At 46.0% G+C, this 27,970-nt stretch overlaps 12 non-coding genes across 12 annotated transcripts; all 12 read left to right on the forward strand.

The window, feature by feature from the left end:
- Nucleotides 1-1,763: 1,763 nt before the first annotated feature.
- LOC130344520 (U2 spliceosomal RNA) lies at nt 1,764-1,954 on the forward strand. The gene has a single exon (XR_008883433.1). It is a non-coding gene; the product is annotated as a U2 spliceosomal RNA (small nuclear RNA).
- A 2,091-nt stretch (nt 1,955-4,045) lies between these two features.
- On the forward strand, nt 4,046-4,236 carry LOC130344518 (U2 spliceosomal RNA). The gene has a single exon (XR_008883432.1). It is a non-coding gene; the product is annotated as a U2 spliceosomal RNA (small nuclear RNA).
- A 2,096-nt stretch (nt 4,237-6,332) lies between these two features.
- Nucleotides 6,333-6,523, forward strand: LOC130344565 (U2 spliceosomal RNA). Its single transcript, XR_008883466.1, has one exon. It is a non-coding gene; the product is annotated as a U2 spliceosomal RNA (small nuclear RNA).
- Nucleotides 6,524-8,596: 2,073 nt separating this feature from the next.
- On the forward strand, nt 8,597-8,787 carry LOC130344566 (U2 spliceosomal RNA). Its single transcript, XR_008883467.1, has one exon. It is a non-coding gene; the product is annotated as a U2 spliceosomal RNA (small nuclear RNA).
- Nucleotides 8,788-10,882: 2,095 nt separating this feature from the next.
- On the forward strand, nt 10,883-11,073 carry LOC130344567 (U2 spliceosomal RNA). Its single transcript, XR_008883468.1, has one exon. It is a non-coding gene; the product is annotated as a U2 spliceosomal RNA (small nuclear RNA).
- A 2,089-nt stretch (nt 11,074-13,162) lies between these two features.
- LOC130344568 (U2 spliceosomal RNA) lies at nt 13,163-13,353 on the forward strand. Its single transcript, XR_008883469.1, has one exon. It is a non-coding gene; the product is annotated as a U2 spliceosomal RNA (small nuclear RNA).
- A 2,086-nt stretch (nt 13,354-15,439) lies between these two features.
- Nucleotides 15,440-15,630, forward strand: LOC130344569 (U2 spliceosomal RNA). Its single transcript, XR_008883470.1, has one exon. It is a non-coding gene; the product is annotated as a U2 spliceosomal RNA (small nuclear RNA).
- Nucleotides 15,631-17,711: 2,081 nt separating this feature from the next.
- LOC130344570 (U2 spliceosomal RNA) lies at nt 17,712-17,902 on the forward strand. Its single transcript, XR_008883471.1, has one exon. It is a non-coding gene; the product is annotated as a U2 spliceosomal RNA (small nuclear RNA).
- Nucleotides 17,903-20,003: 2,101 nt separating this feature from the next.
- LOC130344572 (U2 spliceosomal RNA) lies at nt 20,004-20,194 on the forward strand. The gene has a single exon (XR_008883473.1). It is a non-coding gene; the product is annotated as a U2 spliceosomal RNA (small nuclear RNA).
- Nucleotides 20,195-22,286: 2,092 nt separating this feature from the next.
- On the forward strand, nt 22,287-22,477 carry LOC130344573 (U2 spliceosomal RNA). The gene has a single exon (XR_008883474.1). It is a non-coding gene; the product is annotated as a U2 spliceosomal RNA (small nuclear RNA).
- Nucleotides 22,478-24,555: 2,078 nt separating this feature from the next.
- LOC130344575 (U2 spliceosomal RNA) lies at nt 24,556-24,746 on the forward strand. Its single transcript, XR_008883475.1, has one exon. It is a non-coding gene; the product is annotated as a U2 spliceosomal RNA (small nuclear RNA).
- Nucleotides 24,747-26,824: 2,078 nt separating this feature from the next.
- LOC130344576 (U2 spliceosomal RNA) lies at nt 26,825-27,015 on the forward strand. Its single transcript, XR_008883476.1, has one exon. It is a non-coding gene; the product is annotated as a U2 spliceosomal RNA (small nuclear RNA).
- The last annotated feature ends 955 nt before the right edge of the window (nt 27,016-27,970 follow it).

Here is a 27,970-nt window from a genome sequence, read left to right on the forward strand (position 1 = left end):
TGAAGAAATATAAAATCTCATCCCTTCCCCAATATCGCGCCACACCCCTACCCCTTAATTCCCTGGTTGAACTTGATGGACATATGTCTTTTTTCGACCGTACTAACTATGTAACTATGTAACATAACATGGGGGGGGGGGGGGGTCTCCTGGCTGTTCACACAGGTGTGTCATTGCTGTACATTGACCATGCATTGCTTCTGTGGTATTGCAAAGGCAAAGACAAATGCTTCCAGCCATCCATTGCACTAATGGATTGGTCATCAGCTGGCTGTCTATGTCCCGCATCAATATAGACCAAAGTACAGAGGGTTAGGCTATGCTATTGTGCACCTACCTGATGCATCAGAAGGTGCGAGGCCCTTGCTAAATTCTGTGCACAGACTTTGAGATCTATACTTTAGACTGTATCTAAACCTGCTCCAACATGGACTGACATTCTGGCCTACTTTCAGCCGATGCGACTTGTCTGTCGCTGAACAGTCGCTTTTTATGTATTCAGCACCTATGTATAATGTTGTAAAAATGCTCTAGAAGCTAAAGTCGCAGAAATGTCACACATATTTGGCCTGCAACTTTCTGTGCGACAAATTCAGACAGGAAAAATCAGTATAAATCCTTAGAAAATTATCCCCCAGTGTCTCCATCTGCTGGCGGTATTGAATAAGCATTGCTGCACTGATGGGGTATGCATTAGACGAAAAAAAAGAAGAAAAAGAAGAATAATACGCCCAGAAAAGAGGCGAAAAGGAGAAAAACGTAAAAAAACTTGAAAAAAAAGTAAGAGGAAGAGAAGGGAAAAAAAGGTGGAAATGGGTTTAAAAGTGATTTCGGCGGAGAAATATATATATATATATATATATATATATATATATATATATATATATATACGCGCACACACACACATATATATAAACGTATTCTCCGTTGAGATATTGCAGCCGCTGCTGTGTCCAGGCCCAGGAGCCTTAGCACTGTGCTGTGATGTCACTCAATACCACTGACATCACTAGGTGTAAACAACATCTCTCCTTTGCTGTGTATGTGACTATGGAGCTGTTTGGTGATGTCGTCTATTATGGCCTTCATAGAAGCAACAGGAGATTGTTGCATCCATCTAGAACCCTCAGAACTACAGTGCTATGATGTCACTCACTTCCACAGGCCTTGCAGAGTGTAAACAACAACAACCCAGCTTTGTTGTGTATGTAACCATAGGGATTTGTGATGTCACCTAGAACCTTCACAGCAGCGACAGCTTTATGAGGAGCATCAGCACTGCTCTGCCTGAGCAGAACCATCACCGCCATAGGTTGTCAAATAACCCGGGTTTAACCCACACAGGTAAGTCCAATGGGGTGCAGGCATGTCCTCTATGCTTACAGCTTCCCGTGGGTGTTGGTTTGATACCGTTTGGGGACAGCCAAGGAGGCATCTGCAGGCAACAAAGGTAGGTGTGTGCTTGTGTGTGTGTTTCCTATGCAGATCCTAAGCCCAGTGTCACATGCAAGTAGGAGGAGTAAGAAGGGTTCCTGACAAATCCGGGTTATGGATTGCATTTAAAAAGGTCCCGTGGGAGTGCAATGGGCCCCTATCTTGCTGCTTAGCAATAATGGTATGGGTTTAGGTTCTGCTGTGTGTACTGGTGGTTGACTGCCCCCCAGCCCAGAGTGTGCATGGAAAATTGTCTGGCAGCCTCCCTGACAGCAAGCAGTGATAGTGCCCATGAAGGGCACCTTGTTGGGCCCGCCCCTTTCACGGTTATCGCTTCTCGGCCTTTTGGCTAAGATCAAGTGTAGTATCTGTTCTTATCAGTTTAATATCTGATACGTCCCCTATCTGGGGACCATATATTAAATGGATTTTTGAGAACGGGGGCCGATTTCGAAGCTTGCTTCCGTCGCCCTATGCATTGACCCGATATGGCAGTATCTTAGGGTACAGTGCACCACCCCCTTACAGGGTTAAAAAGAAAGATTCCTACTTTCATTGCTACCTGCTTGCTGGCTAGCCAGCTAGCCAGCCCTGTGGGCCTTGCTGCTGCTGCAGCCAAAAAACAAAAGGTGGTGCTGCTGCTGCTTCTGCTGCTTCTGCTTCTGCTTGTGTCTGGCCGCTGTTGGAGCGTCCAGGCACAGGACTTCTGCTGCTGCTGACTAAATGGCCTCCTTAATTGGATCATTTGAGTAGCCAGCACACCTGTGCAGGTAGGGCATGACATGATAGGCAGCTGCCTTGATAGCGGGTGGGTGCTGAATGTTCCTAATTGACAAAATAAGATTAATGCTTATGAAGAAATATAAAATCTCATCCCTTCCCCAATATCGCGCCACACCCCTACCCCTTAATTCCCTGGTTGAACTTGATGGACATATGTCTTTTTTCGACCGTACTAACTATGTAACTATGTAACATAACATGGGGGGGGGGGGGGTCTCCTGGCTGTTCACACAGGTGTGTCATTGCTGTAAATTGACCATGCATTGCTTCTGTGGTATTGCAAAGGCAAAGACAAATGCTTCCAGCCATCCATTGCACTAATGGATTGGTCATCAGCTGGCTGTCTATGTCCCGCATCAATATAGACCAAAGTACAGAGGGTTAGGCTATGCTATTGTGCACCTACCTGATGCATCAGAAGGTGCGAGGCCCTTGCTAAATTCTGTGCACAGACTTTGAGATCTATACTTTAGACTGTATCTAAACCTGCTCCAACATGGACTGACATTCTGGCCTACTTTCAGCCGATGCGACTTGTCTGTCGCTGAACAGTCGCTTTTTATGTATTCAGCACCTATGTATAATGTTGTAAAAATGCTCTAGAAGCTAAAGTCGCAGAAATGTCACACATATTTGGCCTGCAACTTTCTGTGCGACAAATTCAGACAGGAAAAATCAGTATAAATCCTTAGAAAATTATCCCCCAGTGTCTCCATCTGCTGGCGGTATTGAATAAGCATTGCTGCACTGATGGGGTATGCATTAGACGAAAAAAAAGAAGAAAAAGAAGAATAATACGCCCAGAAAAGAGGCGAAAAGGAGAAAAACGTAAAAAAACGTGAAAAAAAAGTAAGAGGAAGAGAAGGGAAAAAAAGGTGGAAATGGGTTTAAAAGTGATTTCGGCGGAGAAATATATATATATATATATATATATATATATATATATATATATACGCGCACACACACACATATATATATAAACGTATTCTCCGTTGAGATATTGCAGCCGCTGCTGTGTCCAGGCCCAGGAGCCTTAGCACTGTGCTGTGATGTCACTCAATACCACTGACATCACTAGGTGTAAACAACATCTCTCCTTTGCTGTGTATGTGACTATGGAGCTGTTTGGTGATGTCGTCTATTATGGCCTTCATAGAAGCAACAGGAGATTGTTGCATCCATCTAGAACCCTCAGAACTACAGTGCTATGATGTCACTCACTTCCACAGGCCTTGCAGAGTGTAAACAACAACAACCCAGCTTTGTTGTGTATGTAACCATAGGGATTTGTGATGTCACCTAGAACCTTCACAGCAGCGACAGCTTTATGAGGAGCATCAGCACTGCTCTGCCTGAGCAGAACCATCACCGCCATAGGTTGTCAAATAACCCGGGTTTAACCCACACAGGTAAGTCCAATGGGGTGCAGGCATGTCCTCTATGCTTACAGCTTCCCGTGGGTGTTGGTTTGATACCGTTTGGGGACAGCCAAGGAGGCATCTGCAGGCAACAAAGGTAGGTGTGTGCTTGTGTGTGTGTTTCCTATGCAGATCCTAAGCCCAGTGTCACATGCAAGTAGGAGGAGTAAGAAGGGTTCCTGGCAAATCCGGGTTATGGATTGCATTTAAAAAGGCCCCGTGGGAGTGCAATGGGCCCCTGTCTTGCTGCTTAGCAATAATGGTATGGGTTTAGGTTCTGCTGTGTGTACTGGTGGTTGACTGCCCCCCAGCCCAGAGTGTGCATGGAAAATTGTCTGGCAGCCTCCCTGACAGCAAGCAGTGATAGTGCCCATGAAGGGCACCTTGTTGGGCCCGCCCCTTTCACGGTTATCGCTTCTCGGCCTTTTGGCTACGATCAAGTGTAGTATCTGTTCTTATCAGTTTAATATCTGATACGTCCCCTATCTGGGGACCATATATTAAATGGATTTTTGAGAACGGGGGCCGATTTCGAAGCTTGCTTCCGTCGCCCTATGCATTGACCCGATATGGCAGTATCTTCGGGTACAGTGCACCACCCCCTTACAGGGTTAAAAAGAAAGATTCCTACTTTCATTGCTACCTGCTTGCTGGCTAGCCAGCTAGCCAGCCCTGTGGGCCTTGCTGCTGCTGCAGCCAAAAAACAAAAGGTGGTGCTGCTGCTGCTTCTGCTGCTTCTGCTTGTGTCTGGCCGCTGTTGGAGCGTCCAGGCACAGGACTTCTGCTGCTGCTGACTAAATGGCCTCCTTAATTGGATCATTTGAGTAGCCAGCACACCTGTGCAGGTAGGGCATGACATGATAGGCAGCTGCCTTGATAGCGGGTGGGTGCTGAATGTTCCTAATTGACAAAATAAGATTAATGCTTATGAAGAAATATAAAATCTCATCCCTTCCCCAATATCGCGCCACACCCCTACCCCTTAATTCCCTGGTTGAACTTGATGGACATATGTCTTTTTTCGACCGTACTAACTATGTAACTATGTAACATAACATGGGGGGGGGGGGGTCTCCTGGCTGTTCACACAGGTGTGTCATTGCTGTACATTGACCATGCATTGCTTCTGTGGTATTGCAAAGGCAAAGACAAATGCTTCCAGCCATCCATTGCACTAATGGATTGGTCATCAGCTGGCTGTCTATGTCCCGCATCAATATAGACCAAAGTACAGAGGGTTAGGCTATGCTATTGTGCACCTACCTGATGCATCAGAAGGTGCGAGGCCCTTGCTAAATTCTGTGCACAGACTTTGAGATCTATACTTTAGACTGTATCTAAACCTGCTCCAACATGGACTGACATTCTGGCCTACTTTCAGCCGATGCGACTTGTCTGTCGCTGAACAGTCACTTTTTATGTATTCAGCACCTATGTATAATGTTGTAAAAATGCTCTAGAAGCTAAAGTCGCAGAAATGTCACACATATTTGGCCTGCAACTTTCTGTGCGACAAATTCAGACAGGAAAAATCAGTATAAATCCTTAGAAAATTATCCCCCAGTGTCTCCATCTGCTGGCGGTATTGAATAAGCATTGCTGCACTGATGGGGTATGCATTAGACGAAAAAAAAGAAGAAAAAGAAGAATAATACGCCCAGAAAAGAGGCGAAAAGGAGAAAAACGTAAAAAAACGTGAAAAAAAAGTAAGAGGAAGAGAAGGGAAAAAAAGGTGGAAATGGGTTTAAAAGTGATTTCGGCGGAGAAATATATATATATATATATATATATATATATATATATATATATATATATATATATACGCGCACACACACACATATATATATAAACGTATTCTCCGTTGAGATATTGCAGCCGCTGCTGTGTCCAGGCCCAGGAGCCTTAGCACTGTGCTGTGATGTCACTCAATACCACTGACATCACTAGGTGTAAACAACATCTCTCCTTTGCTGTGTATGTGACTATGGAGCTGTTTGGTGATGTCGTCTATTATGGCCTTCATAGAAGCAACAGGAGATTGTTGCATCCATCTAGAACCCTCAGAACTACAGTGCTATGATGTCACTCACTTCCACAGGCCTTGCAGAGTGTAAACAACAACAACCCAGCTTTGTTGTGTATGTAACCATAGGGATTTGTGATGTCACCTAGAACCTTCACAGCAGCGACAGCTTTATGAGGAGCATCAGCACTGCTCTGCCTGAGCAGAACCATCACCGCCATAGGTTGTCAAATAACCCGGGTTTAACCCACACAGGTAAGTCCAATGGGGTGCAGGCATGTCCTCTATGCTTACAGCTTCCCGTGGGTGTTGGTTTGATACCGTTTGGGGACAGCCAAGGAGGCATCTGCAGGCAACAAAGGTAGGTGTGTGCTTGTGTGTGTGTTTCCTATGCAGATCCTAAGCCCAGTGTCACATGCAAGTAGGAGGAGTAAGAAGGGTTCCTGGCAAATCCGGGTTATGGATTGCATTTAAAAAGGCCCCGTGGGAGTGCAATGGGCCCCTGTCTTGCTGCTTAGCAATAATGGTATGGGTTTAGGTTCTGCTGTGTGTACTGGTGGTTGACTGCCCCCCAGCCCAGAGTGTGCATGGAAAATTGTCTGGCAGCCTCCCTGACAGCAAGCAGTGATAGTGCCCATGAAGGGCACCTTGTTGGGCCCGCCCCTTTCACGGTTATCGCTTCTCGGCCTTTTGGCTAAGATCAAGTGTAGTATCTGTTCTTATCAGTTTAATATCTGATACGTCCCCTATCTGGGGACCATATATTAAATGGATTTTTGAGAACGGGGGCCGATTTCGAAGCTTGCTTCCGTCGCCCTATGCATTGACCCGATATGGCAGTATCTTCGGGTACAGTGCACCACCCCCTTACAGGGTTAAAAAGAAAGATTCCTACTTTCATTGCTACCTGCTTGCTGGCTAGCCAGCTAGCCAGCCCTGTGGGCCTTGCTGCTGCTGCAGCCAAAAAACAAAAGGTGGTGCTTCTGCTGCTTCTGCTTCTGCTTGTGTCTGGCCGCTGTTGGAGCGTCCAGGCACAGGACTTCTGCTGCTGCTGACTAAATGGCCTCCTTAATTGGATCATTTGAGTATCCAGCACACATGTGCAGGTAGGGCATGACATGATAGGCAGCTGCCTTGATAGCGGGTGGGTGCTGAATGTTCCTAATTGACAAAATAAGATTAATGCTTATGAAGAAATATAAAATCTCATCCCTTCCCCAATATCGCGCCACACCCCTACCCCTTAATTCCCTGGTTGAACTTGATGGACATATGTCTTTTTTCGACCGTACTAACTATGTAACTATGTAACATAACATGGGGGGGGGGGGGGTCTCCTGGCTGTTCACACAGGTGTGTCATTGCTGTACATTGACCATGCATTGCTTCTGTGGTATTGCAAAGGCAAAGACAAATGCTTCCAGCCATCCATTGCACTAATGGATTGGTCATCAGCTGGCTGTCTATGTCCCGCATCAATATAGACCAAAGTACAGAGGGTTAGGCTATGCTATTGTGCACCTACCTGATGCATCAGAAGGTGCGAGGCCCTTGCTAAATTCTGTGCACAGACTTTGAGATCTATACTTTAGACTGTATCTAAACCTGCTCCAACATGGACTGACATTCTGGCCTACTTTCAGCCGATGCGACTTGTCTGTCGCTGAACAGTCGCTTTTTATGTATTCAGCACCTATGTATAATGTTGTAAAAATGCTCTAGAAGCTAAAGTCGCAGAAATGTCACACATATTTGGCCTGCAACTTTCTGTGCGACAAATTCAGACAGGAAAAATCAGTATAAATCCTTAGAAAATTATCCCCCAGTGTCTCCATCTGCTGGCGGTATTGAATAAGCATTGCTGCACTGATGGGGTATGCATTAGACGAAAAAAAAGAAGAAAAAGAAGAATAATACGCCCAGAAAAGAGGCGAAAAGGAGAAAAACGTAAAAAAACGTGAAAAAAAAGTAAGAGGAAGAGAAGGGAAAAAAAGGTGGAAATGGGTTTAAAAGTGATTTCGGCGGAGAATATATATATATATATATATATATATATATATATATACGCGCACACACACACATATATATAAACGTATTCTCCGTTGAGATATTGCAGCCGCTGCTGTGTCCAGGCCCAGGAGCCTTAGCACTGTGCTGTGATGTCACTCAATACCACTGACATCACTAGGTGTAAACAACATCTCTCCTTTGCTGTGTATGTGACTATGGAGCTGTTTGGTGATGTCGTCTATTATGGCCTTCATAGAAGCAACAGGAGATTGTTGCATCCATCTAGAACCCTCAGAACTACAGTGCTATGATGTCACTCACTTCCACAGGCCTTGCAGAGTGTAAACAACAACAACCCAGCTTTGTTGTGTATGTAACCATAGGGATTTGTGATGTCACCTAGAACCTTCACAGCAGCGACAGCTTTATGAGGAGCATCAGCACTGCTCTGCCTGAGCAGAACCATCACCGCCATAGGTTGTCAAATAACCCGGGTTTAACCCACACAGGTAAGTCCAATGGGGTGCAGGCATGTCCTCTATGCTTACAGCTTCCCGTGGGTGTTGGTTTGATACCGTTTGGGGACAGCCAAGGAGGCATCTGCAGGCAACAAAGGTAGGTGTGTGCTTGTGTGTGTGTTTCCTATGCAGATCCTAAGCCCAGTGTCACATGCACGTAGGAGGAGTAAGAAGGGTTCCTGGCAAATCCGGGTTATGGATTGCATTTAAAAAGGCCCCGTGGGAGTGCAATGGGCCCCTGTCTTGCTGCTTAGCAATAATGGTATGGGTTTAGGTTCTGCTGTGTGTACTGGTGGTTGACTGCCCCCCAGCCCAGAGTGTGCATGGAAAATTGTCTGGCAGCCTCCCTGACAGCAAGCAGTGATAGTGCCCATGAAGGGCACCTTGTTGGGCCCGCCCCTTTCACGGTTATCGCTTCTCGGCCTTTTGGCTAAGATCAAGTGTAGTATCTGTTCTTATCAGTTTAATATCTGATACGTCCCCTATCTGGGGACCATATATTAAATGGATTTTTGAGAACGGGGGCCGATTTCGAAGCTTGCTTCCGTCGCCCTATGCATTGACCCGATATGGCAGTATCTTCGGGTACAGTGCACCACCCCCTTACAGGGTTAAAAAGAAAGATTCCTACTTTCATTGCTACCTGCTTGCTGGCTAGCCAGCTAGCCAGCCCTGTGGGCCTTGCTGCTGCTGCAGCCAAAAAACAAAAGGTGGTGCTGCTGCTGCTTCTGCTGCTTCTGCTGCTTCTGCTTCTGCTTGTGTCTGGCCGCTGTTGGAGCGTCCAGGCACAGGACTTCTGCTGCTGCTGACGACTAAATGGCCTCCTTAATTGGATCATTTGAGTAGCCAGCACACCTGTGCAGGTAGGGCATGACATGATAGGCAGCTGCCTTGATAGCGGGTGGGTGCTGAATGTTCCTAATTGACAAAATAAGATTAATGCTTATGAAGAAATATAAAATCTCATCCCTTCCCCAATATCGCGCCACACCCCTACCCCTTAATTCCCTGGTTGAACTTGATGGACATATGTCTTTTTTCGACCGTACTAACTATGTAACTATGTAACATAACATGGGGGGGGGGGTCTCCTGGCTGTTCACACAGGTGTGTCATTGCTGTACATTGACCATGCATTGCTTCTGTGGTATTGCAAAGGCAAAGACAAATGCTTCCAGCCATCCATTGCACTAATGGATTGGTCATCAGCTGGCTGTCTATGTCCCGCATCAATATAGACCAAAGTACAGAGGGTTAGGCTATGCTATTGTGCACCTACCTGATGCATCAGAAGGTGCGAGGCCCTTGCTAAATTCTGTGCACAGACTTTGAGATCTATACTTTAGACTGTATCTAAACCTGCTCCAACATGGACTGACATTCTGGCCTACTTTCAGCCGATGCGACTTGTCTGTCGCTGAACAGTCGCTTTTTATGTATTCAGCACCTATGTATAATGTTGTAAAAATGCTCTAGAAGCTAAAGTCGCAGAAATGTCACACATATTTGGCCTGCAACTTTCTGTGCGACAAATTCAGACAGGAAAAATCAGTATAAATCCTTAGAAAATTATCCCCCAGTGTCTCCATCTGCTGGCGGTATTGAATAAGCATTGCTGCACTGATGGGGTATGCATTAGACGAAAAAAAAGAAGAAAAAGAAGAATAATACGCCCAGAAAAGAGGCGAAAAGGAGAAAAACGTAAAAAAACGTGAAAAAAAAGTAAGAGGAAGAGAAGGGAAAAAAAGGTGGAAATGGGTTTAAAAGTGATTTCGGCGGAGAATATATATATATATATATATATATATATATATATATATATACGCGCACACACACACATATATATAAACGTATTCTCCGTTGAGATATTGCAGCCGCTGCTGTGTCCAGGCCCAGGAGCCTTAGCACTGTGCTGTGATGTCACTCAATACCACTGACATCACTAGGTGTAAACAACATCTCTCCTTTGCTGTGTATGTGACTATGGAGCTGTTTGGTGATGTCGTCTATTATGGCCTTCATAGAAGCAACAGGAGATTGTTGCATCCATCTAGAACCCTCAGAACTACAGTGCTATGATGTCACTCACTTCCACAGGCCTTGCAGAGTGTAAACAACAACAACCCAGCTTTGTTGTGTATGTAACCATAGGGATTTGTGATGTCACCTAGAACCTTCACAGCAGCGACAGCTTTATGAGGAGCATCAGCACTGCTCTGCCTGAGCAGAACCATCACCGCCATAGGTTGTCAAATAACCCGGGTTTAACCCACACAGGTAAGTCCAATGGGGTGCAGGCATGTCCTCTATGCTTACAGCTTCCCGTGGGTGTTGGTTTGATACCGTTTGGGGACAGCCAAGGAGGCATCTGCAGGCAACAAAGGTAGGTGTGTGCTTGTGTGTGTGTTTCCTATGCAGATCCTAAGCCCAGTGTCACATGCAAGTAGGAGGAGTAAGAAGGGTTCCTGGCAAATCCGGGTTATGGATTGCATTTAAAAAGGCCCCGTGGGAGTGCAATGGGCCCCTGTCTTGCTGCTTAGCAATAATGGTATGGGTTTAGGTTCTGCTGTGTGTACTGGTGGTTGACTGCCCCCCAGCCCAGAGTGTGCATGGAAAATTGTCTGGCAGCCTCCCTGACAGCAAGCAGTGATAGTGCCCATGAAGGGCACCTTGTTGGGCCCGCCCCTTTCACGGTTATCGCTTCTCGGCCTTTTGGCTAAGATCAAGTGTAGTATCTGTTCTTATCAGTTTAATATCTGATACGTCCCCTATCTGGGGACCATATATTAAATGGATTTTTGAGAACGGGGGCCGATTTCGAAGCTTGCTTCCGTCGCCCTATGCATTGACCCGATATGGCAGTATCTTCGGGTACAGTGCACCACCCCCTTACAGGGTTAAAAAGAAAGATTCCTACTTTCATTGCTACCTGCTTGCTGGCTAGCCAGCTAGCCAGCCCTGTGGGCCTTGCTGCTGCTGCAGCCAAAAAACAAAAGGTGGTGCTGCTGCTGCTTCTGCTGCTTCTGCTTCTGCTTGTGTCTGGCCGCTGTTGGAGCGTCCAGGCACAGGACTTCTGCTGCTGCTGACTAAATGGCCTCCTTAATTGGATCATTTGAGTATCCAGCACACCTGTGCAGGTAGGGCATGACATGATAGGCAGCTGCCTTGATAGAGGGTGGGTGCTGAATGTTCCTAATTGACAAAATAACATTAATGCTTATGAAGAAATATAAAATCTCATCCCTTCCCCAATATCGCGCCACACCCCTACCCCTTAATTCCCTGGTTGAACTTGATGGACATATGTCTTTTTTCGACCGTACTAACTATGTAACTATGTAACATAACATGGGGGGGGGGGGTCTCCTGGCTGTTCACACAGGTGTGTCATTGCTGTACATTGACCATGCATTGCTTCTGTGGTATTGCAAAGGCAAAGACAAATGCTTCCAGCCATCCATTGCACTAATGGATTGGTCATCAGCTGGCTGTCTATGTCCCGCATCAATATAGACCAAAGTACAGAGGGTTAGGCTATGCTATTGTGCACCTACCTGATGCATCAGAAGGTGCGAGGCCCTTGCTAAATTCTGTGCACAGACTTTGAGATCTATACTTTAGACTGTATCTAAACCTGCTCCAACATGGACTGACATTCTGGCCTACTTTCAGCCGATGCGACTTGTCTGTCGCTGAACAGTCGCTTTTTATGTATTCAGCACCTATGTATAATGTTGTAAAAATGCTCTAGAAGCTAAAGTCGCAGAAATGTCACACATATTTGGCCTGCAACTTTCTGTGCGACAAATTCAGACAGGAAAAATCAGTATAAATCCTTAGAAAATTATCCCCCAGTGTCTCCATCTGCTGGCGGTATTGAATAAGCATTGCTGCACTGATGGGGTATGCATTAGACGAAAAAAAAGAAGAAAAAGAAGAATAATACGCCCAGAAAAGAGGCGAAAAGGAGAAAAACGTAAAAAAACGTGAAAAAAAAGTAAGAGGAAGAGAAGGGAAAAAAAGGTGGAAATGGGTTTAAAAGTGATTTCGGCGGAGAAATATATATATATATATATATATATATATATATATATATATATATACGCGCACACACACACATATATATAAACGTATTCTCCGTTGAGATATTGCAGCCGCTGCTGTGTCCAGGCCCAGGAGCCTTAGCACTGTGCTGTGATGTCACTCAATACCACTGACATCACTAGGTGTAAACAACATCTCTCCTTTGCTGTGTATGTGACTATGGAGCTGTTTGGTGATGTCGTCTATTATGGCCTTCATAGAAGCAACAGGAGATTGTTGCATCCATCTAGAACCCTCAGAACTACAGTGCTATGATGTCACTCACTTCCACAGGCCTTGCAGAGTGTAAACAACAACAACCCAGCTTTGTTGTGTATGTAACCATAGGGATTTGTGATGTCACCTAGAACCTTCACAGCAGCGACAGCTTTATGAGGAGCATCAGCACTGCTCTGCCTGAGCAGAACCATCACCGCCATAGGTTGTCAAATAACCCGGGTTTAACCCACACAGGTAAGTCCAATGGGGTGCAGGCATGTCCTCTATGCTTACAGCTTCCCGTGGGTGTTGGTTTGATACCGTTTGGGGACAGCCAAGGAGGCATCTGCAGGCAACAAAGGTAGGTGTGTGCTTGTGTGTGTGTTTCCTATGCAGATCCTAAGCCCAGTGTCACATGCAAGTAGGAGGAGTAAGAAGGGTTCCTGGCAAATCCGGGTTATGGATTGCATTTAAAAAGGCCCCGTGGGAGTGCAATGGGCCCCTGTCTTGCTGCTTAGCAATAATGGTATGGGTTTAGGTTCTGCTGTGTGTACTGGTGGTTGACTGCCCCCCAGCCCAGAGTGTGCATGGAAAATTGTCTGGCAGCCTCCCTGACAGCAAGCAGTGATAGTGCCCATGAAGGGCACCTTGTTGGGCCCGCCCCTTTCACGGTTATCGCTTCTCGGCCTTTTGGCTAAGATCAAGTGTAGTATCTGTTCTTATCAGTTTAATATCTGATACGTCCCCTATCTGGGGACCATATATTAAATGGATTTTTGAGAACGGGGGCCGATTTCGAAGCTTGCTTCCGTCGCCCTATGCATTGACCCGATATGGCAGTATCTTCGGGTACAGTGCACCACCCCCTTAAAGGGTTAAAAAGAAAGATTCCTACTTTCATTGCTACCTGCTTGCTGGCTAGCCAGCTAGCCAGCCCTGTGGGCCTTGCTGCTGCTGCAGCCAAAAAACAAAAGGTGGTGCTGCTGCTGCTTCTGCTGCTGCTTGTGTCTGGCCGCTGTTGGAGCGTCCAGGCACAGGACTTCTGCTGCTGCTGACTAAATGGCCTCCTTAATTGGATCATTTGAGTAGCCAGCACACCTGTGCAGGTAGGGCATGACATGATAGGCAGCTGCCTTGATAGCGGGTGGGTGCTGAATGTTCCTAATTGACAAAATAAGATTAATGCTTATGAAGAAATATAAAATCTCATCCCTTCCCCAATATCGCGCCACACCCCTACCCCTTAATTCCCTGGTTGAACTTGATGGACATATGTCTTTTTTCGACCGTACTAACTATGTAACTATGTAACATAACATGGGGGGGGGGGGGGGGTCTCCTGGCTGTTCACACAGGTGTGTCATTGCTGTACATTGACCATGCATTGCTTCTGTGGTATTGCAAAGGCAAAGACAAATGCTTCCAGCCATCCATTGCACTAATGGATTGGTCATCAGCTGGCTGTCTATGTCCCGCATCAATATAGACCAAAGTACAGAGGGTTAGGCTATGCTATTGTGCACCTACCTGATGCATCAGAAGGTGCGAGGCCCTTGCTAAATTCTGTGCACAGACTTTGAGATCTATACTTTAGACTGTATCTAAACCTGCTCCAACATGGACTGACATTCTGGCCTACTTTCAGCCGATGCGACTTGTCTGTCGCTGAACAGTCGCTTTTTATGTATTCAGCACCTATGTATAATGTTGTAAAAATGCTCTAGAAGCTAAAGTCGCAGAAATGTCACACATATTTGGCCTGCAACTTTCTGTGCGACAAATTCAGACAGGAAAAATCAGTATAAATCCTTAGAAAATTATCCCCCAGTGTCTCCATCTGCTGGCGGTATTGAATAAGCATTGCTGCACTGATGGGGTATGCATTAGACGAAAAAAAAGAAGAAAAAGAAGAATAATACGCCCAGAAAAGAGGCGAAAAGGAGAAAAACGTAAAAAAACGTGAAAAAAAAGTAAGAGGAAGAGAAGGGAAAAAAAGGTGGAAATGGGTTTAAAAGTGATTTCGGCGGAGAAATATATATATATATATATATATATATATATATATATATATATATACGCGCACACACACACATATATATATAAACGTATTCTCCGTTGAGATATTGCAGCCGCTGCTGTGTCCAGGCCCAGGAGCCTTAGCACTGTGCTGTGATGTCACTCAATACCACTGACATCACTAGGTGTAAACAACATCTCTCCTTTGCTGTGTATGTGACTATGGAGCTGTTTGGTGATGTCGTCTATTATGGCCTTCATAGAAGCAACAGGAGATTGTTGCATCCATCTAGAACCCTCAGAACTACAGTGCTATGATGTCACTCACTTCCACAGGCCTTGCAGAGTGTAAACAACAACAACCCAGCTTTGTTGTGTATGTAACCATAGGGATTTGTGATGTCACCTAGAACCTTCACAGCAGCGACAGCTTTATGAGGAGCATCAGCACTGCTCTGCCTGAGCAGAACCATCACCGCCATAGGTTGTCAAATAACCCGGGTTTAACCCACACAGGTAAGTCCAATGGGGTGCAGGCATGTCCTCTATGCTTACAGCTTCCCGTGGGTGTTGGTTTGATACCGTTTGGGGACAGCCAAGGAGGCATCTGCAGGCAACAAAGGTAGGTGTGTGCTTGTGTGTGTGTTTCCTATGCAGATCCTAAGCCCAGTGTCACATGCAAGTAGGAGGAGTAAGAAGGGTTCCTGGCAAATCCGGGTTATGGATTGCATTTAAAAAGGCCCCGTGGGAGTGCAATGGGCCCCTGTCTTGCTGCTTAGCAATAATGGTATGGGTTTAGGTTCTGCTGTGTGTACTGGTGGTTGACTGCCCCCCAGCCCAGAGTGTGCATGGAAAATTGTCTGGCAGCCTCCCTGACAGCAAGCAGTGATAGTGCCCATGAAGGGCACCTTGTTGGGCCCGCCCCTTTCACGGTTATCGCTTCTCGGCCTTTTGGCTAAGATCAAGTGTAGTATCTGTTCTTATCAGTTTAATATCTGATACGTCCCCTATCTGGGGACCATATATTAAATGGATTTTTGAGAACGGGGGCCGATTTCGAAGCTTGCTTCCGTCGCCCTATGCATTGACCCGATATGGCAGTATCTTCGGGTACAGTGCACCACCCCCTTAAAGGGTTAAAAAGAAAGATTCCTACTTTCATTGCTACCTGCTTGCTGGCTAGCCAGCTAGCCAGCCCTGTGGGCCTTGCTGCTGCTGCAGCCAAAAAACAAAAGGTGGTGCTGCTGCTGCTTCTGCTGCTGCTTGTGTCTGGCCGCTGTTGGAGCGTCCAGGCACAGGACTTCTGCTGCTGCTGACTAAATGGCCTCCTTAATTGGATCATTTGAGTAGCCAGCACACCTGTGCAGGTAGGGCATGACATGATAGGCAGCTGCCTTGATAGCGGGTGGGTGCTGAATGTTCCTAATTGACAAAATAAGATTAATGCTTATGAAGAAATATAAAATCTCATCCCTTCCCCAATATCGCGCCACACCCCTACCCCTTAATTCCCTGGTTGAACTTGATGGACATATGTCTTTTTTCGACCGTACTAACTATGTAACTATGTAACATAACATGGGGGGGGGGGGGGGGTCTCCTGGCTGTTCACACAGGTGTGTCATTGCTGTACATTGACCATGCATTGCTTCTGTGGTATTGCAAAGGCAAAGACAAATGCTTCCAGCCATCCATTGCACTAATGGATTGGTCATCAGCTGGCTGTCTATGTCCCGCATCAATATAGACCAAAGTACAGAGGGTTAGGCTATGCTATTGTGCACCTACCTGATGCATCAGAAGGTGCGAGGCCCTTGCTAAATTCTGTGCACAGACTTTGAGATCTATACTTTAGACTGTATCTAAACCTGCTCCAACATGGACTGACATTCTGGCCTACTTTCAGCCGATGCGACTTGTCTGTCGCTGAACAGTCGCTTTTTATGTATTCAGCACCTATGTATAATGTTGTAAAAATGCTCTAGAAGCTAAAGTCGCAGAAATGTCACACATATTTGGCCTGCAACTTTCTGTGCGACAAATTCAGACAGGAAAAATCAGTATAAATCCTTAGAAAATTATCCCCCAGTGTCTCCATCTGCTGGCGGTATTGAATAAGCATTGCTGCACTGATGGGGTATGCATTAGACGAAAAAAAAGAAGAAAAAGAAGAATAATACGCCCAGAAAAGAGGCGAAAAGGAGAAAAACGTAAAAAAACGTGAAAAAAAAGTAAGAGGAAGAGAAGGGAAAAAAAGGTGGAAATGGGTTTAAAAGTGATTTCGGCGGAGAATATATATATATATATATATATATATATATATATATATATATACGCGCACACACACACATATATATAAACGTATTCTCCGTTGAGATATTGCAGCCGCTGCTGTGTCCAGGCCCAGGAGCCTTAGCACTGTGCTGTGATGTCACTCAATACCACTGACATCACTAGGTGTAAACAACATCTCTCCTTTGCTGTGTATGTGACTATGGAGCTGTTTGGTGATGTCGTCTATTATGGCCTTCATAGAAGCAACAGGAGATTGTTGCATCCATCTAGAACCCTCAGAACTACAGTGCTATGATGTCACTCACTTCCACAGGCCTTGCAGAGTGTAAACAACAACAACCCAGCTTTGTTGTGTATGTAACCATAGGGATTTGTGATGTCACCTAGAACCTTCACAGCAGCGACAGCTTTATGAGGAGCATCAGCACTGCTCTGCCTGAGCAGAACCATCACCGCCATAGGTTGTCAAATAACCCGGGTTTAACCCACACAGGTAAGTCCAATGGGGTGCAGGCATGTCCTCTATGCTTACAGCTTCCCGTGGGTGTTGGTTTGATACCGTTTGGGGACAGCCAAGGAGGCATCTGCAGGCAACAAAGGTAGGTGTGTGCTTGTGTGTGTGTTTCCTATGCAGATCCTAAGCCCAGTGTCACATGCAAGTAGGAGGAGTAAGAAGGGTTCCTGGCAAATCCGGGTTATGGATTGCATTTAAAAAGGCCCCGTGGGAGTGCAATGGGCCCCTGTCTTGCTGCTTAGCAATAATGGTATGGGTTTAGGTTCTGCTGTGTGTACTGGTGGTTGACTGCCCCCCAGCCCAGAGTGTGCATGGAAAATTGTCTGGCAGCCTCCCTGACAGCAAGCAGTGATAGTGCCCATGAAGGGCACCTTGTTGGGCCCGCCCCTTTCACGGTTATCGCTTCTCGGCCTTTTGGCTAAGATCAAGTGTAGTATCTGTTCTTATCAGTTTAATATCTGATACGTCCCCTATCTGGGGACCATATATTAAATGGATTTTTGAGAACGGGGGCCGATTTCGAAGCTTGCTTCCGTCGCCCTATGCATTGACCCGATATGGCAGTATCTTCGGGTACAGTGCACCACCCCCTTACAGGGTTAAAAAGAAAGATTCCTACTTTCATTGCTACCTGCTTGCTGGCTAGCCAGCTAGCCAGCCCTGTGGGCCTTGCTGCTGCTGCAGCCAAAAAACAAAAGGTGGTGCTGCTGCTGCTGCTTCTGCTGCTTCTGCTTCTGCTTGTGTCTGGCCGCTGTTGGAGCGTCCAGGCACAGGACTTCTGCTGCTGCTGACTAAATGGCCTCCTTAATTGGATCATTTGAGTAGCCAGCACACCTGTGCAGGTAGGGCATGACATGATAGGCAGCTGCCTTGATAGCGGGTGGGTGCTGAATGTTCCTAATTGACAAAATAAGATTAATGCTTATGAAGAAATATAAAATCTCATCCCTTCCCCAATATCGCGCCACACCCCTACCCCTTAATTCCCTGGTTGAACTTGATGGACATATGTCTTTTTTCGACCGTACTAACTATGTAACTATGTAACATAACATGGGGGGGGGGGGGGGGGTCTCCTGGCTGTTCACACAGGTGTGTCATTGCTGTACATTGACCATGCATTGCTTCTGTGGTATTGCAAAGGCAAAGACAAATGCTTCCAGCCATCCATTGCACTAATGGATTGGTCATCAGCTGGCTGTCTATGTCCCACATCAATATAGACCAAAGTACAGAGGGTTAGGCTATGCTATTGTGCACCTACCTGATGCATCAGAAGGTGCGAGGCCCTTGCTAAATTCTGTGCACAGACTTTGAGATCTATACTTTAGACTGTATCTAAACCTGCTCCAACATGGACTGACATTCTGGCCTACTTTCAGCCGATGCGACTTGTCTGTCGCTGAACAGTCGCTTTTTATGTATTCAGCACCTATGTATAATGTTGTAAAAATGCTCTAGAAGCTAAAGTCGCAGAAATGTCACACATATTTGGCCTGCAACTTTCTGTGCGACAAATTCAGACAGGAAAAATCAGTATAAATCCTTAGAAAATTATCCCCCAGTGTCTCCATCTGCTGGCGGTATTGAATAAGCATTGCTGCACTGATGGGGTATGCATTAGACGAAAAAAAAGAAGAAAAAGAAGAATAATACGCCCAGAAAAGAGGCGAAAAGGAGAAAAACGTAAAAAAACTTGAAAAAAAAGTAAGAGGAAGAGAAGGGAAAAAAAGGTGGAAATGGGTTTAAAAGTGATTTCGGCGGAGAAATATATATATATATATATATATATATATATATATATATATATATATATACGCGCACACACACACATATATATAAACGTATTCTCCGTTGAGATATTGCAGCCGCTGCTGTGTCCAGGCCCAGGAGCCTTAGCACTGTGCTGTGATGTCACTCAATACCACTGACATCACTAGGTGTAAACAACATCTTTCCTTTGCTGTGTATGTGACTATGGAGCTGTTTGGTGATGTCGTCTATTATGGCCTTCATAGAAGCAACAGGAGATTGTTGCATCCATCTAGAACCCTCAGAACTACAGTGCTATGATGTCACTCACTTCCACAGGCCTTGCAGAGTGTAAACAACAACAACCCAGCTTTGTTGTGTATGTAACCATAGGGATTTGTGATGTCACCTAGAACCTTCACAGCAGCGACAGCTTTATGAGGAGCATCAGCACTGCTCTGCCTGAGCAGAACCATCACCGCCATAGGTTGTCAAATAACCCGGGTTTAACCCACACAGGTAAGTCCAATGGGGTGCAGGCATGTCCTCTATGCTTACAGCTTCCCGTGGGTGTTGGTTTGATACCGTTTGGGGACAGCCAAGGAGGCATCTGCAGGCAACAAAGGTAGGTGTGTGCTTGTGTGTGTGTTTCCTATGCAGATCCTAAGCCCAGTGTCACATGCAAGTAGGAGGAGTAAGAAGGGTTCCTGGCAAATCCGGGTTATGGATTGCATTTAAAAAGGCCCCGTGGGAGTGCAATGGGCCCCTGTCTTGCTGCTTAGCAATAATGGTATGGGTTTAGGTTCTGCTGTGTGTACTGGTGGTTGACTGCCCCCCAGCCCAGAGTGTGCATGGAAAATTGTCTGGCAGCCTCCCTGACAGCAAGCAGTGATAGTGCCCATGAAGGGCACCTTGTTGGGCCCGCCCCTTTCACGGTTATCGCTTCTCGGCCTTTTGGCTAAGATCAAGTGTAGTATCTGTTCTTATCAGTTTAATATCTGATACGTCCCCTATCTGGGGACCATATATTAAATGGATTTTTGAGAACGGGGGCCGATTTCGAAGCTTGCTTCCGTCGCCCTATGCATTGACCCGATATGGCAGTATCTTCGGGTACAGTGCACCACCCCCTTACAGGGTTAAAAAGAAAGATTCCTACTTTCATTGCTACCTGCTTGCTGGCTAGCCAGCTAGCCAGCCCTGTGGGCCTTGCTGCTGCTGCAGCCAAAAAACAAAAGGTGGTGCTGCTGCTGCTTCTGCTGCTTCTGCTTCTGCTTGTGTCTGGCCGCTGTTGGAGCGTCCAGGCACAGGACTTCTGCTGCTGCTGACTAAATGGCCTCCTTAATTGGATCATTTGAGTAGCCAGCACACCTGTGCAGGTAGGGCATGACATGATAGGCAGCTGCCTTGATAGCGGGTGGGTGCTGAATGTTCCTAATTGACAAAATAAGATTAATGCTTATGAAGAAATATAAAATCTCATCCCTTCCCCAATATCGCGCCACACCCCTACCCCTTAATTCCCTGGTTGAACTTGATGGACATATGTCTTTTTTCGACCGTACTAACTATGTAACTATGTAACATAACATGGGGGGGGGGGGGGGTCTCCTGGCTGTTCACACAGGTGTGTCATTGCTGTACATTGACCATGCATTGCTTCTGTGGTATTGCAAAGGCAAAGACAAATGCTTCCAGCCATCCATTGCACTAATGGATTGGTCATCAGCTGGCTGTCTATGTCCCGCATCAATATAGACCAAAGTACAGAGGGTTAGGCTATGCTATTGTGCACCTACCTGATGCATCAGAAGGTGCGAGGCCCTTGCTAAATTCTGTGCACAGACTTTGAGATCTATACTTTAGACTGTATCTAAACCTGCTCCAACATGGACTGACATTCTGGCCTACTTTCAGCCGATGCGACTTGTCTGTCGCTGAACAGTCGCTTTTTATGTATTCAGCACCTATGTATAATGTTGTAAAAATGCTCTAGAAGCTAAAGTCGCAGAAATGTCACACATATTTGGCCTGCAACTTTCTGTGCGACAAATTCAGACAGGAAAAATCAGTATAAATCCTTAGAAAATTATCCCCCAGTGTCTCCATCTGCTGGCGGTATTGAATAAGCATTGCTGCACTGATGGGGTATGCATTAGACGAAAAAAAAGAAGAAAAAGAAGAATAATACGCCCAGAAAAGAGGCGAAAAGGAGAAAAACGTAAAAAAACTTGAAAAAAAAGTAAGAGGAAGAGAAGGGAAAAAAAGGTGGAAATGGGTTTAAAAGTGATTTCGGCGGAGATATATATATATATATATATATATATATATATATATATATATATATACGCGCACACACACACATATATATAAACGTATTCTCCGTTGAGATATTGCAGCCGCTGCTGTGTCCAGGCCCAGGAGCCTTAGCACTGTGCTGTGATGTCACTCAATACCACTGACATCACTAGGTGTAAACAACATCTCTCCTTTGCTGTGTATGTGACTATGGAGCTGTTTGGTGATGTCGTCTATTATGGCCTTCATAGAAGCAACAGGAGATTGTTGCATCCATCTAGAACCCTCAGAACTACAGTGCTATGATGTCACTCACTTCCACAGGCCTTGCAGAGTGTAAACAACAACAACCCAGCTTTGTTGTGTATGTAACCATAGGGATTTGTGATGTCACCTAGAACCTTCACAGCAGCGACAGCTTTATGAGGAGCATCAGCACTGCTCTGCCTGAGCAGAACCATCACCGCCATAGGTTGTCAAATAACCCGGGTTTAACCCACACAGGTAAGTCCAATGGGGTGCAGGCATGTCCTCTATGCTTACAGCTTCCCGTGGGTGTTGGTTTGATACCGTTTGGGGACAGCCAAGGAGGCATCTGCAGGCAACAAAGGTAGGTGTGTGCTTGTGTGTGTGTTTCCTATGCAGATCCTAAGCCCAGTGTCACATGCAAGTAGGAGGAGTAAGAAGGGTTCCTGGCAAATCCGGGTTATGGATTGCATTTAAAAAGGCCCCGTGGGAGTGCAATGGGCCCCTGTCTTGCTGCTTAGCAATAATGGTATGGGTTTAGGTTCTGCTGTGTGTACTGGTGGTTGACTGCCCCCCAGCCCAGAGTGTGCATGGAAAATTGTCTGGCAGCCTCCCTGACAGCAAGCAGTGATAGTGCCCATGAAGGGCACCTTGTTGGGCCCGCCCCTTTCACGGTTATCGCTTCTCGGCCTTTTGGCTAAGATCAAGTGTAGTATCTGTTCTTATCAGTTTAATATCTGATACGTCCCCTATCTGGGGACCATATATTAAATGGATTTTTGAGAACGGGGGCCGATTTCGAAGCTTGCTTCCGTCGCCCTATGCATTGACCCGATATGGCAGTATCTTCGGGTACAGTGCACCACCCCCTTACAGGGTTAAAAAGAAAGATTCCTACTTTCATTGCTACCTGCTTGCTGGCTAGCCAGCTAGCCAGCCCTGTGGGCCTTGCTGCTGCTGCAGCCAAAAAACAAAAGGTGGTGCTGCTGCTGCTTCTGCTGCTTCTGCTTCTGCTTGTGTCTGGCCGCTGTTGGAGCGTCCAGGCACAGGACTTCTGCTGCTGCTGACTAAATGGCCTCCTTAATTGGATCATTTGAGTAGCCAGCACACCTGTGCAGGTAGGGCATGACATGATAGGCAGCTGCCTTGATAGCGGGTGGGTGCTGAATGTTCCTAATTGACAAAATAAGATTAATGCTTATGAAGAAATATAAAATCTCATCCCTTCCCCAATATCGCGCCACACCCCTACCCCTTAATTCCCTGGTTGAACTTGATGGACATATGTCTTTTTTCGACCGTACTAACTATGTAACATAACATGGGGGGGGGGGTCTCCTGGCTGTTCACACAGGTGTGTCATTGCTGTACATTGACCATGCATTGCTTCTGTGGTATTGCAAAGGCAAAGACAAATGCTTCCAGCCATCCATTGCACTAATGGATTGGTCATCAGCTGGCTGTCTATGTCCCGCATCAATATAGACCAAAGTACAGAGGGTTAGGCTATGCTATTGTGCACCTACCTGATGCATCAGAAGGTGCGAGGCCCTTGCTAAATTCTGTGCACAGACTTTGAGATCTATACTTTAGACTGTATCTAAACCTGCTCCAACATGGACTGACATTCTGGCCTATTCAGCCGATGCGACTTGTCTGTCGCTGAACAGTCGCTTTTTATGTATTCAGCACCTATGTATAATGTTGTAAAAATGCTCTAGAAGCTAAAGTCGCAGAAATGTCACACATATTTGGCCTGCAACTTTCTGTGCGACAAATTCAGACAGGAAAAATCAGTATAAATCCTTAGAAAATTATCCCCCAGTGTCTCCATCTGCTGGCGGTATTGAATAAGCATTGCTGCACTGATGGGGTATGCATTAGACGAAAAAAAAGAAGAAAAAGAAGAATAATACGCCCAGAAAAGAGGCGAAAAGGAGAAAAACGTAAAAAAACGTGAAAAAAAAGTAAGAGGAAGAGAAGGGAAAAAAAGGTGGAAATGGGTTTAAAAGTGATTTCGGCGGAGAAATATATATATATATATATATATATATATATATATATATATATATACGCGCACACACACACATATATATAAACGTATTCTCCGTTGAGATATTGCAGCCGCTGCTGTGTCCAGGCCCAGGAGCCTTAGCACTGTGCTGTGATGTCACTCAATACCACTGACATCACTAGGTGTAAACAACATCTCTCCTTTGCTGTGTATGTGACTATGGAGCTGTTTGGTGATGTCGTCTATTATGGCCTTCATAGAAGCAACAGGAGATTGTTGCATCCATCTAGAACCCTCAGAACTACAGTGCTATGATGTCACTCACTTCCACAGGCCTTGCAGAGTGTAAACAACAACAACCCAGCTTTGTTGTGTATGTAACCATAGGGATTTGTGATGTCACCTAGAACCTTCACAGCAGCGACAGCTTTATGAGGAGCATCAGCACTGCTCTGCCTGAGCAGAACCATCACCGCCATAGGTTGTCAAATAACCCGGGTTTAACCCACACAGGTAAGTCCAATGGGGTGCAGGCATGTCCTCTATGCTTACAGCTTCCCGTGGGTGTTGGTTTGATACCGTTTGGGGACAGCCAAGGAGGCATCTGCAGGCAACAAAGGTAGGTGTGTGCTTGTGTGTGTGTTTCCTATGCAGATCCTAAGCCCAGTGTCACATGCAAGTAGGAGGAGTAAGAAGGGTTCCTGGCAAATCCGGGTTATGGATTGCATTTAAAAAGGCCCCGTGGGAGTGCAATGGGCCCCTGTCTTGCTGCTTAGCAATAATGGTATGGGTTTAGGTTCTGCTGTGTGTACTGGTGGTTGACTGCCCCCCAGCCCAGAGTGTGCATGGAAAATTGTCTGGCAGCCTCCCTGACAGCAAGCAGTGATAGTGCCCATGAAGGGCACCTTGTTGGGCCCGCCCCTTTCACGGTTATCGCTTCTCGGCCTTTTGGCTAAGATCAAGTGTAGTATCTGTTCTTATCAGTTTAATATCTGATACGTCCCCTATCTGGGGACCATATATTAAATGGATTTTTGAGAACGGGGGCCGATTTCGAAGCTTGCTTCCGTCGCCCTATGCATTGACCCGATATGGCAGTATCTTCGGGTACAGTGCACCACCCCCTTACAGGGTTAAAAAGAAAGATTCCTACTTTCATTGCTACCTGCTTGCTGGCTAGCCAGCTAGCCAGCCCTGTGGGCCTTGCTGCTGCTGCAGCCAAAAAACAAAAGGTGGTGCTGCTGCTGCTTCTGCTGCTGCTTGTGTCTGGCCGCTGTTGGAGCGTCCAGGCACAGGACTTCTGCTGCTGCTGACTAAATGGCCTCCTTAATTGGATCATTTGAGTAGCCAGCACACCTGTGCAGGTAGGGCATGACATGATAGGCAGCTGCCTTGATAGCGGGTGGGTGCTGAATGTTCCTAATTGACAAAATAAGATTAATGCTTATGAAGAAATATAAAATCTCATCCCTTCCCCAATATCGCGCCACACCCCTACCCCTTAATTCCCTGGTTGAACTTGATGGACATATGTCTTTTTTCGACCGTACTAACTATGTAACTATGTAACATAACATGGGGGGGGGGGGGGTCTCCTGGCTGTTCACACAGGTGTGTCATTGCTGTACATTGACCATGCATTGCTTCTGTGGTATTGCAAAGGCAAAGACAAATGCTTCCAGCCATCCATTGCACTAATGGATTGGTCATCAGCTGGCTGTCTATGTCCCGCATCAATATAGACCAAAGTACAGAGGGTTAGGCTATGCTATTGTGCACCTACCTGATGCATCAGAAGGTGCGAGGCCCTTGCTAAATTCTGTGCACAGACTTTGAGATCTATACTTTAGACTGTATCTAAACCTGCTCCAACATGGACTGACATTCTGGCCTACTTTCAGCCGATGCGACTTGTCTGTCGCTGAACAGTCGCTTTTTATGTATTCAGCACCTATGTATAATGTTGTAAAAATGCTCTAGAAGCTAAAGTCGCAGAAATGTCACACATATTTGGCCTGCAACTTTCTGTGCGACAAATTCAGACAGGAAAAATCAGTATAAATCCTTAGAAAATTATCCCCCAGTGTCTCCATCTGCTGGCGGTATTGAATAAGCATTGCTGCACTGATGGGGTATGCATTAGACGAAAAAAAAGAAGAAAAAGAAGAATAATACGCCCAGAAAAGAGGCGAAAAGGAGAAAAACGTAAAAAAACGTGAAAAAAAAGTAAGAGGAAGAGAAGGGAAAAAAAGGTGGAAATGGGTTTAAAAGTGATTTCGGCGGAGAAATATATATATATATATATATATATATATATATATATATATACGCGCACACACACACATATATATAAACGTATTCTCCGTTGAGATATTGCAGCCGCTGCTGTGTCCAGGCCCAGGAGCCTTAGCACTGTGCTGTGATGTCACTCAATACCACTGACATCACTAGGTGTAAACAACATCTCTCCTTTGCTGTGTATGTGACTATGGAGCTGTTTGGTGATGTCGTCTATTATGGCCTTCATAGAAGCAACAGGAGATTGTTGCATCCATCTAGAACCCTCAGAACTACAGTGCTATGATGTCACTCACTTCCACAGGCCTTGCAGAGTGTAAACAACAACAACCCAGCTTTGTTGTGTATGTAACCATAGGGATTTGTGATGTCACCTAGAACCTTCACAGCAGCGACAGCTTTATGAGGAGCATCAGCACTGCTCTGCCTGAGCAGAACCATCACCGCCATAGGTTGTCAAATAACCCGGGTTTAACCCACACAGGTAAGTCCAATGGGGTGCAGGCATGTCCTCTATGCTTACAGCTTCCCGTGGGTGTTGGTTTGATACCGTTTGGGGACAGCCAAGGAGGCATCTGCAGGCAACAAAGGTAGGTGTGTGCTTGTGTGTGTGTTTCCTATGCAGATCCTAAGCCCAGTGTCACATGCAAGTAGGAGGAGTAAGAAGGGTTCCTGGCAAATCCGGGTTATGGATTGCATTTAAAAAGGCCCCGTGGGAGTGCAATGGGCCCCTGTCTTGCTGCTTAGCAATAATGGTATGGGTTTAGGTTCTGCTGTGTGTACTGGTGGTTGACTGCCCCCCAGCCCAGAGTGTGCATGGAAAATTGTCTGGCAGCCTCCCTGACAGCAAGCAGTGATAGTGCCCATGAAGGGCACCTTGTTGGGCCCGCCCCTTTCACGGTTATCGCTTCTCGGCCTTTTGGCTAAGATCAAGTGTAGTATCTGTTCTTATCAGTTTAATATCTGATACGTCCCCTATCTGGGGACCATATATTAAATGGATTTTTGAGAACGGGGGCCGATTTCGAAGCTTGCTTCCGTCGCCCTATGCATTGACCCGATATGGCAGTATCTTCGGGTACAGTGCACCACCCCCTTACAGGGTTAAAAAGAAAGATTCCTACTTTCATTGCTACCTGCTTGCTGGCTAGCCAGCTAGCCAGCCCTGTGGGCCTTGCTGCTGCTGCAGCCAAAAAACAAAAGGTGGTGCTGCTGCTGCTTCTGCTGCTTCTGCTTCTGCTTGTGTCTGGCCGCTGTTGGAGCGTCCAGGCACAGGACTTCTGCTGCTGCTGACTAAATGGCCTCCTTAATTGGATCATTTGAGTAGCCAGCACACCTGTGCAGGTAGGGCATGACATGATAGGCAGCTGCCTTGATAGCGGGTGGGTGCTGAATGTTCCTAATTGACAAAATAAGATTAATGCTTATGAAGAAATATAAAATCTCATCCCTTCCCCAATATCGCGCCACACCCCTACCCCTTAATTCCCTGGTTGAACTTGATGGACATATGTCTTTTTTCGACCGTACTAACTATGTAACTATGTAACATAACATGGGGGGGGGGGGGGGGTCTCCTGGCTGTTCACACAGGTGTGTCATTGCTGTACATTGACCATGCATTGCTTCTGTGGTATTGCAAAGGCAAAGACAAATGCTTCCAGCCATCCATTGCACTAATGGATTGGTCATCAGCTGGCTGTCTATGTCCCGCATCAATATAGACCAAAGTACAGAGGGTTAGGCTATGCTATTGTGCACCTACCTGATGCATCAGAAGGTGCGAGGCCCTTGCTAAATTCTGTGCACAGACTTTGAGATCTATACTTTAGACTGTATCTAAACCTGCTCCAACATGGACTGACATTCTGGCCTACTTTCAGCCGATGCGACTTGTCTGTCGCTGAACAGTCGCTTTTTATGTATTCAGCACCTATGTATAATGTTGTAAAAATGCTCTAGAAGCTAAAGTCGCAGAAATGTCCACACATATTTGGCCTGCAACTTTCTGTGCGACAAATTCAGACAGGAAAAATCAGTATAAATCCT

This window comes from Hyla sarda, unplaced genomic scaffold (genome assembly GCF_029499605.1).
Source record: "Hyla sarda isolate aHylSar1 unplaced genomic scaffold, aHylSar1.hap1 scaffold_722, whole genome shotgun sequence".
In the NCBI taxonomy this organism is placed as follows: domain Eukaryota; kingdom Metazoa; phylum Chordata; class Amphibia; order Anura; family Hylidae; genus Hyla; species Hyla sarda.